This window comes from Phaseolus vulgaris, chromosome 8, assembly GCF_000499845.2.
Source record: "Phaseolus vulgaris cultivar G19833 chromosome 8, P. vulgaris v2.0, whole genome shotgun sequence".
NCBI classification, from domain to species: Eukaryota; Viridiplantae; Streptophyta; class Magnoliopsida; order Fabales; family Fabaceae; genus Phaseolus; species Phaseolus vulgaris.
The window spans coordinates 21641775-21652115 of NC_023752.2; the positions used below are offsets into that span (position 1 = coordinate 21641775).

At 32.0% G+C, this 10341-nt stretch overlaps 1 non-coding gene across 1 annotated transcript; it reads right to left on the reverse strand.

The window, feature by feature from the left end:
* LOC137827346 (U6 spliceosomal RNA) lies at positions 1-102 on the reverse strand. Its single transcript, XR_011083737.1, has one exon. It is a non-coding gene; the product is annotated as a U6 spliceosomal RNA (small nuclear RNA).
* Positions 103-10341: the final 10239 nt, after the last annotated feature.

Genomic DNA, 10341 nt, shown 5'->3' on the forward strand with positions numbered 1-10341 from the left:
TCAAACTTAGAATATTTCTCGATTTGTGCATGTCATCTTTGCATAGGGGTCATGCTAATCTTCTCTATATCGTTCCAATTTTTCGGATGTCCCCCAAGGGACAAACTTAGAATATATGAAAAGGAAGTTTGATGATGATTCTAAGTTAGTATGAAATATTTTCTTTCTTTTTCCATTTTTTCTTTCTTTCTATTTGTTTGTTTCAAGTATTAGATGTGTGTTTTGGAATATGACTGAATTTTTATTTAGTGAAAGAATGAGATATATTATTTACCCAAGATAAGAACAGTCTAAGAAAAAGAGAGAGTAGAATTATCCCTTTTAAAATATGTCAAAAAAGTGAAATAATGTAAAAATAGGTCAAAACATAATAAGGGAGGGTTGAATTGTGTTTTAAGATTTTTTTAAATATTCGCAATGTATCGTCTGATGATACAAAATCAGATGATAGTCTGACTTAACAAATGGTTTGTCTTATATTTTTTTTCATTGGGGCATTGTGATTATATGCAATGAATAAAGATAAATGAAAGAACAACTTACACTGTGTTTTTAAACTAGTTTGTTTGTCAACGAAAACTACATCCAATTCTCAATTAATTTATTTAGTTTCACTAGGCAGACTACTGTTGTAAAATAAAATGAATATTGTTTGGATCTGAACCATTCCTGACTAAAATTCCTAGCCAAAATGCAAAGAAGGTGTTTCTTGCACATTGTTGATATAACTTGATTGTATCATTTATGGTGCTCTTGTATCAACATGTTGAGCATCATGTGAAACTCAAAGATATTTACATGATCTGTTGTATAATCCTTTTGTCTTAGAGATGAATCATTTATGCTTTACACTTTTTTGTTTCAAAAGCATTTCATTAAAATGCTTGTTTGGTGTATTTTTCTCTAACAGAGAAGTAAAAAAACACTACAAGAAAATCATTAAATAGAAACTAGTTTTATAAACCAAAATAATTAGTCACTATATTGACTAGATTAGAGACCTTTTTATAAACTAAAAATTTTTTGGTATCTAAAATAGTTTCTATTGTTAATAAAAATTTATAAAATAGTTTCTAAATTGATATCTAACTATTAGCTACCAAGGTTTTATCTACTAACTACTTATGTTCTAAATTAGTTTCTATTAGTCTTTCAGAGAATAATTTAGAATCTAAAATATTAGTAACTAAAACTTTGGTAGCTAATTTAGATACCAATTTAGAAATTGTACCTGTATAGGCTGAGGGGCCCAGATAGTACCTGTGACTTGATGTACAATTGTTGACGTGTCGGTGATCTCCAAATTCCTTTAAGCCTCTTTCCTTCAATACTGATGCTCGATCGGCGGGGGTATCTGTGATTGCACTCTGACGCTCAAGTCAATGTTCTAATTTAGGTGTATTCTAGCAAAATGTAAAAATGTACCTTGCTTCTTCATAGAAGGCTCTATTTATAGTGTTTGGTTTATGATTTGACCCTTATGGGCTAAATATCAGTTGTTAACTAACATGCACAACGATTCCTTAAAATACGAGGTGTATCTTTCAGTTTTATCTGTTACGGTAGAGATATTTTTCGTATATTTCAGAGTGTGGGTTGACTCATTCAATGCCATCATAATTGTTGCTACCTATCACGTTTGTCCTTTGACTCGGGCGGTCGGTCATAGGGATCGAGATCGGTCCATCCGATACCAACCGGTACAAAAACTATTTTTCAATATTTTATTAATAATAGAAACCACTTTAGATATCAATAATATTTTACTCTCTAAATTAGTGTCTAATTTAATCAATATAATAACTAATTATTTTTGTCTCTAAATTTTATTATTATTTAATGATTTTCTTATTGTGGTAACCAATGCAAGTACATGGACTCTTGCATAACCAACATTCTACAATTCAAAATAAGTTACAACCTTCCATTTAATGAGGTAGTTAGGTTCCAAAGCTTGTATAAGTTTATGATTAATCATTTGATTTATTTTTCCCACTTTATTCTTACTTCTTGAAATATTTAGAAACTTTTAGAATTTTCCATGGAGTTGTAAAATATTCTACAATATTTTCTATCACACTTTATAAAGAAACCTCTAAATATACTAATTAAATCAAATATTAAAATAAATTTTAATTCAAACACATCAAAACATCTTACATGTCAATTTAATTTTAAAGAATTAGCTACAAAGATATTTTACATCATCAAAGAACAAATTTCAGGTTCTTACTATTAGAAAGTATTAAATGGTTCAAGTCTTGAAGTATGACTTAATGTAACTTCTTTTGATATCAATTAATTTTAAATTGAAAGTTAATATAATATAAGAATTAATAACTCATATAAGTAATCACATGATTCAGTGGACACTACAAAAAATCATGTATAAAGTGACGGTTTTAATATGACGGTTATTAATAACCGTCACAAATTTCCGTATAATAAGACATTTAACTAACCGTCACAATTATCCTTCAGAATATGTCAGTTTGAACTGTCACAATTATCCTTTAGATTCCCTCCATACACCATTCCTCATTATTTCCAATTATTTTTGAAAACATGGTTTGACTATTCACTCATTCGTGACTCTTCCTTCTCTCCTCCTTTCTCTCTACTAAACACTCAAACCCTAACGAAACCTAGCTCACCCTATCCGCCATTCACTATCGTGAAACCTAGCGCTCACTATCGTGCCATTCACTATCCGCCATCGTCGCCTCTGCGCAACCCTAATCGCGAAATGCTTCGTGCTTCACCCATTCTTCCATTTCACTCACTCGTGCATCTTATCCGATGTTCACTATCGCGAAACCTAGCGCTCACTATCATGCCATTCACTATCCGCCATTGCCGCCATCGGCGCCTCCGCGTAAGGATTTGAAACTTTTGTCTAAGTTTGTGCTCGTGTGCAAGAAATTAGTGTTGTTGTTCTAGTTTGTCAGGGTCTCACTATTGATTTTGAATTTATTGTTGCCTTTTGGGAGTGCGTCAAGTTGCTTATTCAAGTACGTCCCCTGTCACATGATGCAATGGTAATCATTCTATACAAACTCTTTTTTGGATCTGCACCTTTGTCTTGGTAGAGCCACTAGTGGTTAGTGTTTCTCTGTTTTAGATGTTGATGCATTTATCTGGTTTTAGCACTAATGTAAGGATGTATCTGTTCTTATTATTTTTATGGTTTATATGACTTAATAGTTTATATTTGATAATGTTTTGAAGAATATATGTGTATAAATATATAAGTGGTTAATAAGTTGGAGAATAGGTTTGTTGAGAGAGAAAAAATGATGAGTGGGGTCATTGTGTTTGGCCATGGATGAAACACATGGTGGGCATAAATTATCTGCTCTTGGGTTTTGATGGGAGAAAGGAAGAGAGTAAAAATTTGCAAAGATTTTATTCTTAATTAGCTTAATTGGATCCTCCAAACATGGATAAATCATCAACTAACTGAATGGGGTGCCCATCATGCTCAACATTTTCCTATCTTAATTTTCTCCAAAGTAGGCTTAATATACTTTTCTTCTGGAACACCTTTGAAAAGTTGAGCACCGAGATAATTGAAAGGTAAAAAACCTCTTATGAAATTTAAAGTAGAAGAAAAATGTTGAACCAAACAAGAAGAAGCCTAAGACGAAACATAAGAGTAACTTTTGAGTCTATTATGGCATTGGTCCAAAGCAACCCCATAGAGGTTAAGTAAGTCATACATGTTCTTGAGAGAGGTTTTTTTACCTTTGCAAAAAGACCATAATATCATTTGCATAGAAAACATGAGCGGGCATAGGTTTACCCTTAACCATTATTGGAATAATTTTGCCATTTTGAACCAGCTTTAAAATGCATAAAATAAGCTTTCAGAGAAAGAGTATTCTAATATTTTATTTATGTTTCGTTCTGTTGTAAATGACGCATAATTGTTGTAATGAGACCACTTAAGGAGAGTTGAATCATTAGTTATGCATTACATATCTACATTATCACCTTACACAAAGGTAGGTCATAAACACAAGAGTTAAATATTGAACAAGGAATGCAAATTTCTTACATCGTTGTTATTTTGTTGGGTTGATGCTCGCTGCACCTAGTGTTCAAGAAATAAACGAAAACAATTAAGTTTGAACCTTCTCAAGTTAGTGTGGCGCTCAAATTAGAATTGGGGAATGTTAGTGTGGCGTGGAACCTTCTCAAGTTTGAAATGCTTGCAGGTTTGGTGTGGTAGTTGATCTGGTGTGAGAGTAGGTGTAGGTAGATGGATGTTGGAATGTAGGATTAAGGAGCTCTAAGGTTAAGATTTATATCATAAATGCAATGCTGGAAGAGGTTAAACCAATACAGGGAAATTTCTCTATTTCTATGATGACCAAATGGATAAAATGGACGTTGGTTTAGTGCCATGATTATGCAGGTATGTCGCATCATTCTGCAACAATAAGCAGGCAAGAGATTTGATTAGGAAACAACAAAGCTACCAAGCAAAGAAGTGGCACAATGGTTATTGGGGCAATCATAGGTATGAAGGAGAGTCACTGAATTTTAGCATCTGGTGCAACCAATCTGGTTTGTGGAAGTTTTTTGCAACTGCTACACTATGCATCTCAGCTTTGCATATTGATTCAGAATTGGTGAAAAAAGATTGTCCTAAAGAACTAGCAATAACAAGCACATAATGAAGCGTGGTAAAATGCTAGAGGCACTTCATATGCAGAGGAATATCCAAACAAAGGCTTGCAATGATGTTCAGAATGGTGAGAGGTTTTGATGCCACCATACGTTGTATAGATATGCAGGTTTAGGCTTTTAGTAAGTTGTTTAATTGGCCTGTTTGTAGCATGGGCAACAGGTATTGAGTTGGGTTAAGCATGTACCGCATATGTTAGTCATAGAATTACTTAAACCAAGGATAATGCAAATGCATAGCTAATCTGTTGCAGCAAAGGGAGATTCGGGTTTTGAGGTTTGATGTTATATTCTATGTGGGTCCAAAGCCAATGCAGTTTTTATTTTTTTGTTTACTGCTCTTTGTTTTTGGTAGCAGTTGTCTTTTTATGCAGCAAATACTTTAGTATTCTGTGCAAGTCAAGAGGTTTACCTAACCTTGCAATGTGGATGGTTAGAATTACGCTTTTTTATGGGAAGAATGTTTAAAAAGTTTATTTGTTTAGGCTTGATTGAACAGGGTTGGAAAAAGGGTGTGAGATTTAGGTTTACGATTTTTTGGATGCATGTGCTTACTTCAAGTAAAGTTCCTTGCAATTTTTCCTTCATTTCTCAGTCTCTGTCTTTGCCTGTTGTTAATTTTAGTATTTTGATGTGGGCCTTACTTCACTTAATCTACTTATGTTGTGTGTGATTGTGGAAAAATGTTTATTATGAATGTAATTGCCTTGTCTCGTCAAGTAACGAAAAATTAAGGATTCATATGTAGTTCTTCAGCCTTACAGTAGTAAAGTTGGAAATTAATTTCATGAATTAAACTAGTGAGCCATTTTAGCCTACGCATAAGAAATTTCAAATTCAAACTTAATAAAGAACTAGTAAATGCATATATTGTGGCGGTTATAAACACCAGTTTGTACGAAAATAACCGCCACAATATACACTTTTTTTTTGTAGTGGGAACTTTGACATCTATGAGAGTGAGAAGTATTGGAAAATCTAACAATTGCATTAACAATCTTAAAAAACATCTAAATATATAACTTCATTTAGCTTCAAAAAGTTCACTCATGAGTCTTCCATTATGGGCATTAGGCTTTGTTTGAATGTATATCTTGTTACTTTCTTGAGTTACGATATAAAAGTAGATAAATAAAAATAGAGAATCTATCCTTAATTTATGTTTCTTCTAACATGTAAAGTTGTGGTCAGTCAAGAAGCTTGTTATTGATTTTTTTTGTTTATATTTTTATATGTTGTAATGTGACCAGATAAGATAATCCTTCAGGTGCAAATTTTTTTACAATTCTTTGCAAATAAAATTATTAGAATTGTTTTTTATTTTAAATAGGAACACAATGGGAGCTTTTATTCCCTTATTCTCCACCTGTACCCATAATTTATGGGAAAAGTCTAAAAAGTCTTTATGTTTTTTTTACATTAACACCACTTTTTCATCCTTCTCTTTGCCCGTTGTTGCTTGGTTGATCGTTGATGCCTTTCTAAGTGTTGTCTAGTTGCATTGTTACTGAAAGACGTCCCAAAAGCACCAATTGTCTTCTTTGTCACAAAGTTTTATGTTGACACTACAAGTATGTTCTTTTTAACTTTATAGAATCAATATTGCAGAAATATCTCTGATTGGGAATTTCAGAAGTGGGGGAGGTGTGAAAAACATACAGAGTTATGGAATGGTCATGTAAAACAACTTTTCATAACACTCATTCTAGAACATGATTGAAGCATAGCATGTTCAAGAAGGGGTATTCTTGAATTTTGTTCTACAATGACCAATCCAAAAACATATTCTAGAATGAACATTTTAGAATCATGTTTGGAATATGTTTTCCAGGAACATATTTCATAATGAGTACAAAAAAGGTGTTCTGAAATGATCGATCTTGAACACCTTTTCAGAATACTCAATCCAGAATATGTTCCCATTTGAGGTTTTTAATTTTTAATTTACATGTAGGCAATTGCACTTGTCTGAACATGTCCTACGACAATATGGATATGTGTAGAGCATACCACGCCATTTATCTGTAGTCGGAGATGGGAGTTTGTCAATAATAGAAATAGACCCTGGTGGTTACATTTTCAAAAGTATGTTGTGCAAAAGATGTTCTGGTTCCTCATGTCGGAGCTTGCATTCCAAGATATGTGGATTTTTTTCGTCATGTCTCACATTCATATATCATTCAAATGGTTGAGGATGAGCGTCCAACAGTGATACCACTATATACACATGCATATTTTAGAGGTGATGGTGATAACATGACAGTCATACAAAACATCCTATTGTGGTAAGAACATGTCATTCATTATTTACATGTTTAATATATTTTTAATTTATTTTTATTTTATGGTGTATATGTCATAGGATTGTGGCAAAGCTACCGTTGATGATTGACAAGACTATGTTGTTAAGGGTACTCTTGCGTGGGAAGGGACACACAAAACCCTCATTTTAGCAAGAGAAGCTACAAAAGAAAGGGTTGTGCAAGTTAAGAGGTCACGACATAGATGTAGATGATTTTATTTTATGAAGTTTTGTTAATGATTGTATTTGGCATTTATTAGATGCCTAGTTGTTTTTAACATTGTATGTACTATACTTTTACATAATACATAATATTTATGATTGTTGATGTCTTTACACCCTTCTAATTACATAATTACTTTATCATGTACCAACAATTACTTATATTAAACATTAATCGTTATTGATATTAAACAACAATGATAAAATAGTTAATTATTACAAAATATGTAAATAACAATATCTAAGTTAGAGATGACCTCTAATGGTCATTATTTGCGTAAAAACTTGCATAAGATTAGTGTAAAATGATGACCAGGCTTGAGCAGTCGGATAACAATATGTAAAGCACATCATATATGTTGGTGGAATGAGATGACCTTATTAAAACTTCACATGCATCAATTAATATTGAATATAAGTTTTATACATTTTATTAACATAAGATCATAGTCATTTTTTAATACCCACACAAAATTATTCCTACAAACGTGCTTGATTGAAATATTATTAGATGGTGGTTGATTTCTTAAAAGAAAAGTGGTAATTGATTTCTTGAGGGATAACCAAACAAGCACGACATTATATCGATTGAGAATAACATATCTCATGCCTAGTATGCTCACCCACTTATTTGTAGTTTCTTGCAAACAAGGACAATATAAAGGCATGAGATTAAGTCATAGATGTTTAGGGAAGTGTTGTGAATTGTGATGATTTAGAAGGATTTAAACATCATGTTGAGGCATTTGAAGTTTTTTGTTCTCTATGACCTATATTTGTTGAATATGTGAGTGGTGCATAGTTAATTCCACAATAAAAATTTAAAACATGATAAAGTAATGCACTTAGGTAACACAAAAAAGTAGTAGGTACGACCCTCTCCACTATATATTTCGTTGCATGTCCTTTCAAAGTTGTGTTCATTCACAATTGTTTTGTTATGTAGGGTTGAGGTTGCACATTAAAGCATAAAGAGGATACTTCAGGCCTCCACGAGAGACTTATGTTTTTGTTGGGATTCCATTAACAACATGATAACTTTGTAACATAATGCAATTAAAGTTTTATTTTAGAAAAGTCTTCATGTTGTAGGTCATGTGTTTAACGTCACAACATACAAAAGTTGTATGTTTTTTTTTTGTCAACATATGCATTACAACATATTATGGAAGAGAATGATTGGGTGAATATATGTTGGATTAGATACAATACGTTGTAGTTGTACTTTTATTTCTACTCATGATCTTCCTTGTGCATGTGAATTGACTTCATATGGAGTTGGTAGCATACCACTACATGCAATGCATTTCATATGGAAATAGTTAAGTTTTTCTTATATTTTATCTTATGAGTGTTCCATAAAGTTGTCTAACCAATTGGAATTTGATGTGATCTAGAATCAATTTAAAGAGGTTGACGTTGTTAGCAAGGTTAATATAAAGAGTAAGCTCTATGAAATTGTATATCCAAATATGACATCTTTGTGTGTCCCAAAGAAAAAAATTCAAAATAAAAGGGTGTGTTGGTAAATTTTTAATATCAACTATGCGTCACACATTTTATTTTTAGCATGTTGATGCCCTACATTCCTAACATGATAGTTCATCTACTTGGAAATCTAGCAAAAGACTCATGAAAGTTTGAAAAAAAGTCAATATCGTTTTTTGATTAATTGGATGTTGGAGCTCATGCATATAGATGTTGTTGATGTAAAGGTTGATGACTATTGTAATTATTGTGTTGTTTTTGTGTTGTTGGGTATGGGAGATGAGTTATAGGCTATTGTGTGCATGAACTTGCTTAAATATCTTCGTTAGTAGCATTATAATTATGTTAATCTATTTAGAGGTGATGGACGTTATGAATATCTAAAAACGTTATATTTGACTATATAACATAATGTTATATAGTTTACATATACTTTTCGTATGTATATGTATCATAGGATATATTATATTTGACTATATTATCCTTTTTTTCAGACAACTACAAATAAGTGGATGAACATACCTTATATGAGATATGTTATTACCACTCGATATAATGTTGTGCTTGTTTATTTATCCCTTAAGTAATCAATTAGTATTTTTCCTTTAAGAACCAAACCCACCATCTTATATGACTCATTATCATATTATTTCAATCGGGGTACGTCTATGAAAATCATTTTGTGCAGGTGTAATAGAGTGTATGTGATGTTATGTTAATCAAATCTATAAAACTTATATTCAATACGAATTGTTACAAGTGAAGTTGCAAGAAGTTTGTCTAATTCCACCAAGAAATATGTTTTAGTGTACACATTGTTATCCAACCGCTCAAACTTGGTGGTAACCATTTTACACTAGAAGTATGCAGGTCTATACGCAAATATTGACAATTAGACAACATGTGTAACTTAGATATTGTTATTTACATATTTTCCAATGATTAATTATTTTATTATCGTTGTCATTAACGATTAATGTTTAATACATGTAACTGCTAGTACAAGATAAAACAATTACATAATCAAAAGTGCATAAAGACATCAACAATTACAAACATAGTGCAACATGTAAAATCAAAGTACATAAAATGTTAACAAACTCAATGTCAACTAAATGTCTAATAAACACCAAATAAAATCATGAACAAAACTACACAAAATATTCATCTACTTCTATGTCGCAACCTCCTTATGTACACAACCCTTTCTTTTGTAACTCCTATTGCTAGAATGAAGGTTGTGTGTGTCCTTTCTCACGCAGAAGTACCCTTAACAACATGATCTTCATCAACCATCAACTATAATGTAACCATGATCCTATGACATATACCCTACAAAATAAAAGTAAATTAAACATGTAAATAGTAAATGACATGTTCGTACCGCAACAACATGCACTGTTTGACTATCATATTCATCAGTATGACCTCCAACATTTGCACATGCATTTAACGGTATCACTACTGCATGTTCATCGTCAACCATTTGAGTGATATATGGATGAGAGAAATGACGAAACCAATCCATATATCCTAGAATGCAAGTTTTGGCATGAGGGGCCACAACCATAGATTACACAATGTACTCTTAAAATGCAAGCATTGACAATCTACTTTTTCTATTGACAGATTCCCATCTT